Here is a 13,476-nt window from a genome sequence, read left to right on the forward strand (position 1 = left end):
TGCCAGCAGCGCATCCAAGTGCTAGCCCAGCCCGATAGCGCTTACCTTCGTTGATCTGACGGGAACCGGCGTTACCACTGCGGCAAGGCCGTTGGCAGATCAATAAGAAGTACCAATTAATTATTAATTTATTCCAGTTCTCAAGTACAACTTTTACTCATGCTAACACGCTCACACACTTCAATTTCACTACATTGAAAACTACTGAGAGCATGAACACTCCATCATCATTTGTATTTACTACATCGTTTTGGAAAAGTTCGGCTGAACTAAACCCCGGCTGTAGCCACATTTCTATACTAATTTCTGTTCTTTCTATTAGCGCTTGACGCTCTGGTTCTTTCTGAACACAGTTAAGACAGTGAACAACTACAAAGCTGACTGTTGCTAAGTGTACTCTATTCCTGCACCTGCCCTCTACCCTTTTATACAGACGCCCTTTCCGTGGATTCTCGAGATCCCCCAACATAAAGAAACCGTCTAGTATCTCCACACAGCCCACGCTACCCGTGTAGCCGCTACTCGTGTGTAGTGCACTTCTGTCCTACTAAGTGCAGCACCAAAACCCACCACTCTATAGCGCAAGTTGAGGAATCTGCAGCCTAGGTGGTCGCAGATTAGTCCGAGCCTCTGATTCAGTTGCTCCGCTCGGCTCCGTACAAAAGGACCGCAGTCGGATCTGTCCACGATGCTACAGATGGCGAGTTCCGACTTCGTCTCACAAGCAACATTGGTACCTCTTACCATTTCAGCTAGCCAACTGAAACAAGACACAAACGCTTCCAGTCGAAAACGACACATGTGTTTGGCACTGACATGTGCTACCACCTGCATCCTGAGCACTTCATGACATCCAGAAGCACCCGTTCCACATGTAGAGTAACTACTTCCCTTATGCATACAGAGTGCACATTGGATTCCTTCCCCTCCTTGGCATCCAGATCCCCGAGGGGCCCCATTATGCACCAATCTTGGAGCTGCCAGCTACCAATAATCCCACCTTTTGCAACTGGCCAGACACTGTAGGCCGAGAGGCTGGCCCTGAAAAATGGCAAGCGACAGCTTCTGGCACAGGATTTTATTAGACAAGGTCAGCAGCTGAAACCTATTCATCAGACGAACCAAGGAGGATTTTCAATCAGCCTCCCCCCCTCCCCTCCCCCCCCCCTACCCCATCTCCCAGTCTTTCACTAACTGACACATCTCTGATCGACTTCGCAAGATTTCTACAGTGTCTTTTGCACACTTGTAGCTATTTTCGTGTGAGATTTTGTGTTGCAATGTTGGTGTTAGTTGCAGATATTTATGTGAATGATTTAGGTTCTGCGAAACAAACCCTAGCAAAATTGGATAACCGTCCATCTAAAGGATGCTTGCTTAGAGTATCACTGCTATTTCATGTAGCAGACAGTCCTGCTACAGCATTTAACTAATAGTAAACAATTAGCCGCAGTGCATGCTCATCGTGCCAACATAAAATGTCTTAATTAGATCAAGGAGCCACAGGAAACAGGTGAAGTGTTTTAGGTCTACCATTGTTCCAGGTGTCGGAATTGAATGCTCTTAGTGAAAATTTGAAGGCTATTAAAATAAGTTTCGGTTGAGAACTGTACTAGTAATAATACTCACGACGTGTCCCATTAATTGTGACTTACATCATAATCACAAATATAATGGCAATAGTGGCAATTTCTTAAGTTGCCATGTACTTACCTGGTCAGCAAGCAAGATTAAAATTAGCTGACCGACCTAGAGAATATGGGGAAATGAAGATGCCGGAACTGAAAGCTTCAGTGTAGTTTTCAAAGCGAAACTCTCTCTCAAAATCTGGCAGAAAGCCCGAAGAGATTCTAGTGATATGTGTACATTATAGGCAAGGCACAATCAATACCTCCACTGCGCGATACCAGTGGCGATGTCACTGACGACAGTGCCACTAAAACACAGCTACTGAACGCGATTACTCGAAACTGCATCACCAAAGACTGTGAAATAAATATTCCAGCAATCGAATGAAGAACAACTCCCAAGATGATTAACAAAGAAGTAATTATCCTCGGTCTAGCGAAACAGCTTAAATCACTTAACAAAGGTAATACCTCTGGTCTAGAATGTATACCAGTCTCCCTTCAGCGTGTGTGGATACAATAGCTCCATAGTTGGATATCAAATACTCTTGCTCGTCGGAAGGTCCACCCTTAAATACTATAAAGTTGCAGAGGGCACATCAATACCCAATGAATGAAGTAGGAGTAATACGCTGAATTACAGACTGACTTAAATGACATCGATTTTTAGTAGGATTTTGGAACATAGACTTTGTTCAAAAATCATGAATTACCTCGAAGAAAACGATTTATTGTCATGTAGTAATGAGTGCTATTGGCAGGGGAAGTCAAATTGAGTCTATATTTTTAGATTTCCGTAAGGCTCTTGACTCTGTTCCTCACAAGTGACCTCTAATCAAACTGCTTGCCTACGGAGAGTCACCTCAGTTGTGATACTGTATTCGTGATTTCCTGTCAGAAAGGTCACAGTTTGTAGTAAATGACCAATGTCATCGAGTAAAACAGAAATAATATCTGGCGCTCTGCAAGAAAGTGTTTCAGGCTCTCTGCTAGTTCTGAGTTACATAAACGATTTAGGAGACAATCTGAGCGGCCCTCTTAGATTATTTGTTGATGTTGTTGTCATGTACCGTATTCCAAAGTCATCAGATGATCAAAACCAATTGCAAAATGATTTAGCCAATATGTCTGTACGGTGCGAAAACGAGTGATTGAACCTAATTGATGAAAAGTAAGAAGTCATCCACATGAATATTTAAAGGAATCCGCTAAATTGCAGTTACACAATAAATTGCACAAATCTAAAGGCTGAGATTTGAGCTAAATACTGATTATAGTTGCGAATAACTTAAATTCGAGCGATCACATAGGTAATGTTGTGAGGAAAGCGAACGAAAGACTACATTTTATTGGCAGAACACTTAGACGGTGCAAGAGATCTGCCAAACAATCTGCCTGTACTAAGCTTGTTCGTCCTATCGTGAAGGACTGCTGCAAGGTGTAGGATCCACACCAGACTGGATTGATGGAGGACTCTGCCGTTTTGTACTCTCGTGAAATAGCGGAGAATGTCAAGGATATGAAAATCAAATGGGGTAGAAATCACTAAAACAATGGCGCTTTTCGTTGTGCGCGGTCTTCCTACGGAATTCTCCTGCGGGTGCGAAAATATTTTGTTGGCGTCCACCTACATAGGGAGAAGTGGTCGTCATAAGAAAATAAGAGAAATCAGGGTTCGCACGGAAGGATTGAAGTGCCCGCTTTTCCAGCGTGCTGTTCTACAGAGGAAAAGTTGAGAAACATCTTGAAGGTAGTTCGATGAATCCTCTGCCCGGTACTTACTGTTGATTGCAGAGTAGTCATGTAGATGTAGATATAACGTATTTGTCTGACCCTTAATGTTAATGTAACAAACATGCTGGCACAACATGTGTCAGTCCTCCCAGTTAGCAAAATCCACACCTCGGATTAATCACTACAGCAGACTATCTTCTGTACCTGGGCAGTACATTATTTGAACAGTGTACCTATCATTAACAGATGGGCTGTTTATAATTCGGATGTAATTCCAACGATAATATACAGCTGTTCCACAAAGTGATCTAAAAGGTTGAACAATCTCTGCAACACCACTGTAGATAAGTCATGAAGAGGTGAGTGTCATCGTAACTGTAGTTGGAAAAGTGTCATGATAATCTCTCCATTGTGAAAAGATTCTGTATTTGTCCTCTCAGGAACCCCGCGACCGCTACGGTCGAATCCTGCCTCGGGCATAGATATATGTGATGTCCTTAGGTTAGTTAGGTTTAAGTAGTTCTAGGGGCCTGATGACCTCCGATGTTGTCCCATAGTGCTTAGAGCCATTTGAACCATTTTTTTCGTATTAGTCCTCGCTTTGTATATTCGGGAGAGGACTGTCAAGGCTAGAGGAGGAGAAACGTGGGATAACTTAATGTGTGTCGAAACGTGGTATCTCAGAAGTTTGAACGTAGTAGGAAAGCTAGAAAATCTGAGAACGGAAATACAGTCTAAAGCTTATAAGGAATTCTGGTCAGACGAATAGAGGTTCAAATGGCTCTGAGCACTATGGGACTTAACATCTATGGTCATCAGTCCCCTAGAACGTAGAACTACTTAAACCAAACTAACCTAAGGACACCGCACAACACCCAGTCATCACGAGGCAGAGAAAGTCCCTGACCCGACGATTAGAGGACAATGTCAACAGTAGCTGGAAACGATGTAATGGGAGTATGATTCGTTATTAATAAGAAAGAAGCCACAGAGTAAGCTACTGTGAACAGTTCAGTGCTAGGTCTGTTCTCATTAGTATCGGCAACAAACTGTCACTGACAACAATAGTTCAAGAATATATGTCGCAAGCAGAAGATGGAGAGATAGAGAAAGTATATGAGGATACTGAATGGTAATTCAGTACGAAATGGGAAATGTAAGTATAATAGCCATGGGAGATTGAAATGCGGTTGTAGGGGAAGGAATAGGCGACAGTAGTACGGGAGAATGCGGGCTTGCTGGTAGGAATCAGAGAGGAGAAAGACTAATTGTATTCTGCAAAAAATTTCTGCTGGTAGCAGCGAATACTGTGTTCAAGAATCACAGGAGGAAGTGGCATACTTTCAGTTAGATTACATCGTGGTCAGACAGATATTTCGAAATCAGATACTGAATTGTAAAGCTTACCCAGGTGCAGTATACACTCAGATCACATATTTAGAAATAGTGATGAGTCGGTTGAAGTTTATCACAATCGTCCTGAAGAATCGTTGTGGAAGGAAGTGCGATACTTAATTACCGAGGAAGGATGCGGATAATGCCATATGAAATACCAGGAATACCAGAGTAGGTAGACCAGTTGAAGAGGAGTGGAGAAATGATCGTCAGGAGGACCGTCTCTGCATGTAGAAAGGTGAAAACGTCCTACAGTGAACCTGAAAGAAAGGGTGGTAACATTAATAGTTCGATGGGAATCCTACTGTTAAAAGCAGAAGACGCTGTGAATAGGTGGAAAGAATACACTGAAGGACGGTGGGACGGAGGGGGGGAGGGGGTAGGGGAACTTGGCTGATGATGTGGTAGAAAACGTAAAGGATATGGCGTTAGAATTTGAAAGAGCTGTGGGAGACTTGAGAATAAAGAAGGCAGAAGGAACAGATAACGTCCCACCGTAATTTCTAAAATCAGTCCAGGAAATGTCCTTTACTTGTAAAGGACTATTCAAGTTAGTGTGAGACTGCTAACATACCATCAGACTTGCGGAAAGATATCGTCCACAAAATTGTGATGATAGCAAGGGAATGTAAGTGAGGTAACTATCGGAAAATCGATTTAACAGCTCTTGCACCAAAGCTGCTGGCATGAATAATATACGAGGGAATGGAAAAGAGAGTTGAGGGTCTGACTGAAGAACCATCAAGACACGCACAACGGATCTTCAGACATAGAAAAAGCAATGGACAATGTAAAATGGTGCAAAATGTTCGAAATTCTGAGGAAAATAGTAGTAAGCTAAAGGGTGATACACAATAAATACAAGAACAAAGAGGGAAGAATAAGACTGGACTACTAAGAACGAAGAGGTCGAATTGAAAAGCGTGTAACACAGGGATGCAGTCTTTCGTCCCTGTTGTTCAATCTTCAAATCGAAGAAGAATTGACTGAAATGAAACAAAGGCTCAAACAAAGATTAAAATTCAGGGTGAAAGATGATCAAATTCACTGACGACATTGCTGCTTTCAGCAGAAATGACGAATAATTACAGGATCTGTTGAACGTTACGAACATTCTAATAAATAAAAATGTAGTTTGGGTGTAAACTGGAAAAACACAAAAGTAACCATAAGTAGCAGAAAAGAGAACAGCGAGAAATAATCGGCTATCACAGAGTTAAGGAATTCTGCTACTTTGGAAAGAAAAGAACGGAAGCAAGTAGGACATAAACGAAGACTGTCGGACGAAAAAGGAGACTATCACAGACAAAGAAGTCATTCCTGGCCAAGAGAAGTCTTCTTCCCTTAACTTGAGGAAGAAATTCCTGGGAATGGGCCTTTTGAAACAGCGTTATATAGCAATGACTCTTGGGAAGGGGGAAAACAGGAACAGAAGAGATTTGAAGTGTTTGAGATGTGGTGCTACAGGAGGACTCTGAAAATTAGGTTAGTGTGGTAAAGTAATAGGGAGGTTCTCCGCAGAATCGATGAAGAAATGAACATATGGAAAATAGTGACAAAAAGAACGAACGAGATGAGGAGACATGTGTTAATACACGAAGAAATAACTTTCATGGCTTTAGACAGAGCTGTAGAGAGAAAAATTTTGGGAGAAGACAGAGATAGGAATACATCCGACAATAACTGAACACGTAGGGTGCAAATGCTAATCTGAGACGAAGAGTTTAGCGCAGGGGAGGTATTCGTCCCGAGTCGCATCACACCAGTCGGAAGATGTTCTACATAAATAATGGCTGTTGTCGGATATTAGAGGAGATATGTGGGAAATAATTGTTAAATTAGTAATATCAGGCTCCCTTATCAACAGATTTTCACTGAAGAGAGTTCTTTTTGTATACGTTCTGCAACACACTGTAAGCTCTTACTATGACTACCTTTACTTGAAAGATTAACGTCTAACCTCCTTGCCTATGAAGCCAGATGAAAGTTGATGTCGTCAAGCCCTGAATGAAAATTGCGCAACGGATAACTGGGGAAGGGAGCTTGAGAGCGCTACCTAGAGAGCGTGCCCTTTCTGTACGATACTAGGCAAGGGGCTGGAGGGCAGACACGCTGATGTGTGGGTCCGTGCATTCTATATCTTTTATTTTAAATGAATTCCTTTAACTTGACTTCTTTGTGATTTTTAAGGTATGTTAAAGATTGATGACAATTGATTACCTATTTATTTGAAACATTATCACTCGACTTTACAGCGATAGCAGCAATTGTTCCAGTTTACAGATATTACAATTTTACTACTTATAGCTCGGGTATATTATATACTAATCTGCAAGCACATTTCTACGGGCAAGACGGAATTGCGTTGGCCAAATGTATACCACCAAAATTTCCCAATATTTTTACATAGGACATCCACTACGTGAGGAAGATAACGGGCAAACTGGGGACCAGATACATTAACACAGGGGGTCAAATTTCCGAAATTAGACGAGAACATTCATTTCCTTACAGAACCTGAAGCTGGAAAGAAAAGAATTAGTACAAATATTCAAATACCTCTCTTCCATGCTTGAACATTGAGACAGACGCACTGAAGGCACGTCTGCTCACTTACCCGTCTTCTGTAACACTCCCCGATTATGACGGGTACCCGGAGGTCTTCCTGGGCCCCGGTGGAGGGGATGGTCGAAGCACTTGGCCGTGACCAACCTCTCCACCCCAAATCTTGTAACACTGGAAAGTCTTTGACTTTTACCTGCCTGTGCTCTCTGATCCCCTACCCTACAGAATTACTTCGCAACTAAGATTTGGCCACGCTTTACGGAAAGGTGTGAGGAGGATTAGGAAAGTTCATATGCAGATTCACATTCACGTACAAGAAATGCATAATACAAGACACATATAAATACGTATTATGAAGCCTGACACATTTCTTTCCACCCGTCCACACGGGTTCAGTTGCACCCGCGTCCGGCCGCGTCGTGCAATAAAATTGGCGGTGGAGCCGCGTCTGTTTGTATTTCCCCGTGCGAGCGAGCAGCGAAACCTGCTGCTTATAGAGCGAAAACTACTGTACCGTTTCATACCATATAATTAAGGCGTCTTACATCAGTACCGATACTTTGACAGGACTTGCAGAAGATAGTCACTGATTAGGGTTGCGGGTGTCTTCGCTGAGAAACGATATCGACGTAAAGAAGATTTGTTAAACTCAACCTGAAGCACACGATATCACCGAGTGTTCCGCGTGCAGACCCACGTTTCACGTCAGAATCGTACTTCTCAGGCACACAAGACGTTCTCACAAGACGCACTGAGCGTACGATGGACAAACAAGCGTAATTGCTAACGAGGGACAGCCGAAGGAGTCACGTTTCAGCAGATCACTACGTGTAGTAGTTGTTACTACGGCCTGACGATTTCTGTGTCGCCAGAAGACACGTGCCACGGTGAGTACTCAAAATGGCGAAATGTTACGAAAATCATGTTAAATGTTATGGGACAGAGACATCGGTACTTAGTGAATCATTATCACGGGATACTGAAAAACGGCATGATACAGAATCATTCCTGACGCAAGTTAATCTCCCATTATATCTCTGCACCGCTCCGTAGGCTGTTGCTACAGAGGGCACACGGTGGTTACGTAGGTTTGCATTCCTATTGCTTCTGTCCCAGGAAAACTGCACACCTCAGTGTACACTTCCCCTCAGCAGCCTGCTGTGTGTAACTGGGTAATGAAGGGTAGCCCTGGGGACGTGCGTAGGCGCCGTGTTTGCAGATGGCGACGTCAGACCGATATGCGTGACGTGTCCAGTAGGCGGCTCGCGGGGCGACCGCAAAGCCACGCGTAGGCCGCGCGGCGGCGGAGCACAGGCGGCGGTGGTTAGCGCGGCGTCCCTAGAGAAGGACAGCTACTCCACTGGAGTGATGTTTGTTTCTCCGGGTGCTCACTCGTAACGATTGTATAGACAAGGGTGTTTGATCTGTGGGTGAGAACATAGCACGACTATGGCGTCGTCTTTCGAGGTGTGGAGTCATGAATACAGCAAGAAAGCGTTAGTGAGAACGAGTACGAAATTCGAGTGCGTTGTTAGGTCTCCTCAGGACCGAGAAAAGAGGCAATCAAACAAGAGACATCACCAATTTGCGTATTATTAATACCACCATTTTGAGACCGTAATAGTGATTAACACAACTTCATCGATTACTTACGCTTTAAACTACATTTCAAATTCTGAATGGGTTGCACATGCGGGAAATACGGCACAGAAAACCGTGTGAAACAGAGACATTCAAGAGCTGTCTAGAGCACATGTCGAAGTCTTTATACTAGTCCAGCTCAGTATCTGTAGAATGAGAGAGAGTAAAATAAAATTAAAATTCTTTTCCAATCACAGTTTACGGCTGTTTATAGTTACAAGTTCAATGGCAGTAGTCACAGGGCTGCACATCATTTTATTAAAAAGACCACAGGACAAATTTAAGCCCTTTAGTTGTTGCTGTTGTTGTGGTCTTCAGTCCTGAGACTGGTTTGATGCAGCTCTCCATGCTACTCTATCCTGTGCAAGCTTCTTCATCTCCCAGTACCTACTGCAGCCTACATCCTTCTGAATCTGCTTAGTGTATTCATCTCTTGGTCTACCTCTACGATTTTTACCCTCCACGCTGCCCTCCAATACTAAATGGGTGATCCCTTGATGCCTCAGAACATGTCCAACCAACCGATCCCTTCTTCTAGTCAAGTTGAGCCACAAACTTCTCTTCTCCCCAGTCCTATTCAGTACCTCCTCATTAGTTATGTGATCAACCCATCTAACCTTCAACATTCTTCTGTAGCACCACATTTCTAAAGCTTCTATTCTCTTCTTGTCCAAACTATTTATCGTCCATGTTTCACATCCATACATGGCTACACTCCGTACAAATGCTTTCAGAAACGACTTCCTCACACTTAAATCAATACTCGATGTTAAAAAATTTCTCTTCTTCAGAAACGCTTTCCTTGCCATTGCCAGTCTACATTTTATATCCTCTCTAATTCCACAATCATCAGTTATTTTGCTCCCCAAATAGCAAAACTCCTTTACTACTTTAAGTGTTTCATTTCCTAATCTAATTCCCTCAGCATCACCCGACTTAATTCGACTACATTGCATTATCCTCGTTTTGCTTTTGTTGATGTTCATCTTATATCCTCCCTTCAAGACACTATCCATTCCGTTCAACTGCTCTTCCAAGTCCTTTGCTGTCTCTGACAGAATTACAATGTCATCGGCAAGCCTCAAAGTTTTTATTTCTTCTCCTTGGATTTTAATACCTACTCCGATTTTTTCTTTTGTTTCCTTCACTGCTTGCTCAATATACAGATTGAATAATATCGGTGAAAGGCTACAACCCTGTCTCACTCCGTTCCCAACCACTGCTTCCCTCTCATGTCCGTCGACGCTTATAACTGGCATGTGGTTTCTGTAGAAATTGTAAATAGCCTTTCGCTCCCTGTATTTTGCCCCTGCCACCTTTAGAGTTTGAAAGAGAGTATTTCAGAAAACATTCTCAAAAGCTTTCTCTAAGTCTACTAATGCTAGAAACGTAGGTTTGCCTTTCCTTAATCTAGCTTCTAAGATAAGTCGTAGGGTCAGTATTGCCTCACGTGTTCCAATATTTCTACGGAATCCAAACTGATCTTCCCCGAGGTCGTCTTCTACTAGTTTTTCCATTCGTCTGTAAAGAATTCGAGTTAGTATTTTGCAGCTGTTGGTTATTAAACTGATTGTTCGGTAATTATTGCATCTGTCAACACCCGCTTTCGTTGGGATTGGAATTATTATATTCTTCTTGAAGTCTGAGGGTATTTCACCTGTCTCCTACATCTTCCTCACCAGATGGTAGAGTTGTGTCAGGACTGTCTCTCACAAGGCTGTGAGTAGTTCTAATGGAATGTTGTCTACTCCCGGGGCCTTGTTTCGACTCAGGTCTTTCAGTGCTCGGTCAAACTCTTCACGCAGTATCATATCCCCCATTTCATCATCCGTTACTTATACATTAAAAATAATTTTTTCGAGCCATCTGTAATCATAGATAGCTTCCCTGATGACAGGTTTATCAGATAGGGATGGAGAAATTATGCATTCTACTGTCAGATAATTTCTGATTTCCTCGAAAACACGTGATACTGATGGAGTTCCAGTATAGTAGTCATTCACAAGTTGCATACCAACATTTTACACCGTAGCAAACCGTTAAAAGTTTCTAAGTTCCATAGCGAAGCTATACTGGTTAGATTACAGCAGTGTCGTCGCAAATGGGCGCGGAGAAGAACATTTCACCACGTAGAGTGGATCAGGGAAAACAGCTTCGGCTCTTCTGGCGAGTCAGAGAGTGGACCTCAGCAGAAATATAATGGGGCAGAGCAGCTGTACAGGACCACGTCACATTCGTTACATGATGTAAGAAACGCTATTGCTAATGCAGTAATGTGTAGCGAAAACTTTTATCAATCAGTCCTATATTATAGCAATCTCGTTAAGCAAGCATGACAGAGTGAAAACCGCTGATACCTTCGTAACTGCAGGACCAATGTGGTCATGACAATTTCCATAAATAGCGCAGCATTTTAGCTCGTAAAGTAGTCTGGCGTATATAGCGATCACATTCGACTCACTGCTTGGACTAAAGAATCGCCTCTCCATTTCCCTAGAGCCCACAGCACTTTTCTCTACGATACTGTTGGTGTCATTCTGCAAGTGCGTCTCTCCGACACTCTTGCTGGCATCCCGGTAGAGCTTCACCGTGGAACTACATCTGGGTGTCCAGCAGTCATTCCGCCTGACGAAACCATCACCTTGGTTCTTGGACACAGTCATTGATTCGACATTGCAATATAATACTCATTCTGCAGACGAATGAATATGGGTGCCCGCAACCGTCATGTTATTGCCCCCCACGACATGGCAGCTGACATACTGCAAGAGTCTCCTCGACACTGCTTCATTATTTCTGAAAATGCTTCTGTATGCTAATGCTGCTGGAAATATCATAGGGTCTCACCATGGAACCTCTTTCGGGCCTCCAGTAACCTGCCTCCGAGACAATGCATCTAGATTACTGTAACATTCTCTCCACCACACTGCAGCAAAAACATAGAAATTGCCTCGTCATTCCACTTCTATAGGCATTCTGCAGTCACCTCATCATGACACTAAAGCTGCTTCCCAGAAATTGCACTATTGCATATATATCTCGAGGACATTGTTGGAGTTATTCAGCTACTGTACATCTATGATACAAGCACTGCCGTTCGGCTACGGTCACAGCATGGGACATCTGCTGGATTTCCAACAGCTTGTAACTGATGTACCAGTCCCAGTTTACTGCACGCCTCGCAACCTCACATTGACGATGGGACATAGAAATTGCTTCGCCATTGTATACTGCAGGCTTGCTGCCGACTGCTCTCCATCACACTAATGCTGCTCTCAGGAATGTTGTCCCCACCACACGGGTGCTGGGCTACTGCAAGATTATCGTCGACAATGTTGGACAACTTCTGCGAGTGAGAATGCTGCTGTAATTTAGCACTAGTATCAGCATGGAACCTCTTCTGGGTGTTCAATAATATGCCTTCGAGGCACAGGCGCTTACTTAGTCTAACTATCGTGCCATCTTATTCTTGCTGGACACTAAAATTGCGTCGCCTTTAAGCTACTAGAGGCAGGCTGCAGATGGCTGTCAATGACACTCCTGGGTCGTTCTAGAAATACTACTCCGTCGCAACGTTTCTGGGCAACTGCAAAATTCAATCCGTCATACTACTGAAGTCTCCCGCGGCTCCTGGCATTATGCAACGTTCTCACCATCAGACCACATCTTGGGGTCCAGTAGTTTGTAACCGAGGCACAACTGCCAGCTTACCGTAACCCTCGCACTCCCACATCGTCGCTGGGACACAAAATTTGCTTCACCAACAGTCTGTGTCAGGCTTTCTGCAGATTCCTCACCATGACGCCATGTCTGCTCTTTAGGAGTTGGCTGTCCATTCGCGTGTGGTACTTCTGGGTGCCCAGCTGTCTTTCACCGAGACAAAGCCGATGGCTCACTGTAACTCTAAAACCATGACTTTTGTTCTGGGACACAGTAATTGCTTCGCCACTGCAATATAATTCTCATTTTACAGACGACACAATATGACACTAAAATGTTATTCCCTTCCCCTTTCCCGATGACATGGCTGGTGCCCTGCTACAAGGGCCTCTACGAGAAAAATGCGGAAGTAGTACTGAAAGCGCTCGTCTATACTATTGATGCTGGTATCCATTGCGTCTCAGCATAGAACCTCTTCTGGGTCTCCAATTAACTGTCTCCAAGCAAAGCATCTACATTACTGTAACATTCTCTCCGCCACATAATTGCAGGGACATAGAAATTACTTCGCCATTGCACTTAAAAAGCATTCTGCAATCTCCTCACCGTGACACTGACGCTGAGCGTCAGGAATTGCTTCTCCAAGAGACGCGTGCTGTGCTGCTGCGTATGCGTCGAGGACAGTGTCGGAGGCATTCAGGTAGTTTATATCTATTATAATGGCGCTGGCATTCGCCTACAGTCACCACGTGGAAACTCTCCTGGGTGTCCAGTAGCACGTAACCAATGCAATACCGCCGGTTTGCTTTAACCCTCGCACCCTCACATTGAGGGACACAGAAATCGCTTCGCC

Source organism: Schistocerca cancellata, chromosome 3 (genome assembly GCF_023864275.1).
Source record: "Schistocerca cancellata isolate TAMUIC-IGC-003103 chromosome 3, iqSchCanc2.1, whole genome shotgun sequence".
Lineage (NCBI taxonomy): Eukaryota > Metazoa > Arthropoda > Insecta > Orthoptera > Acrididae > Schistocerca > Schistocerca cancellata.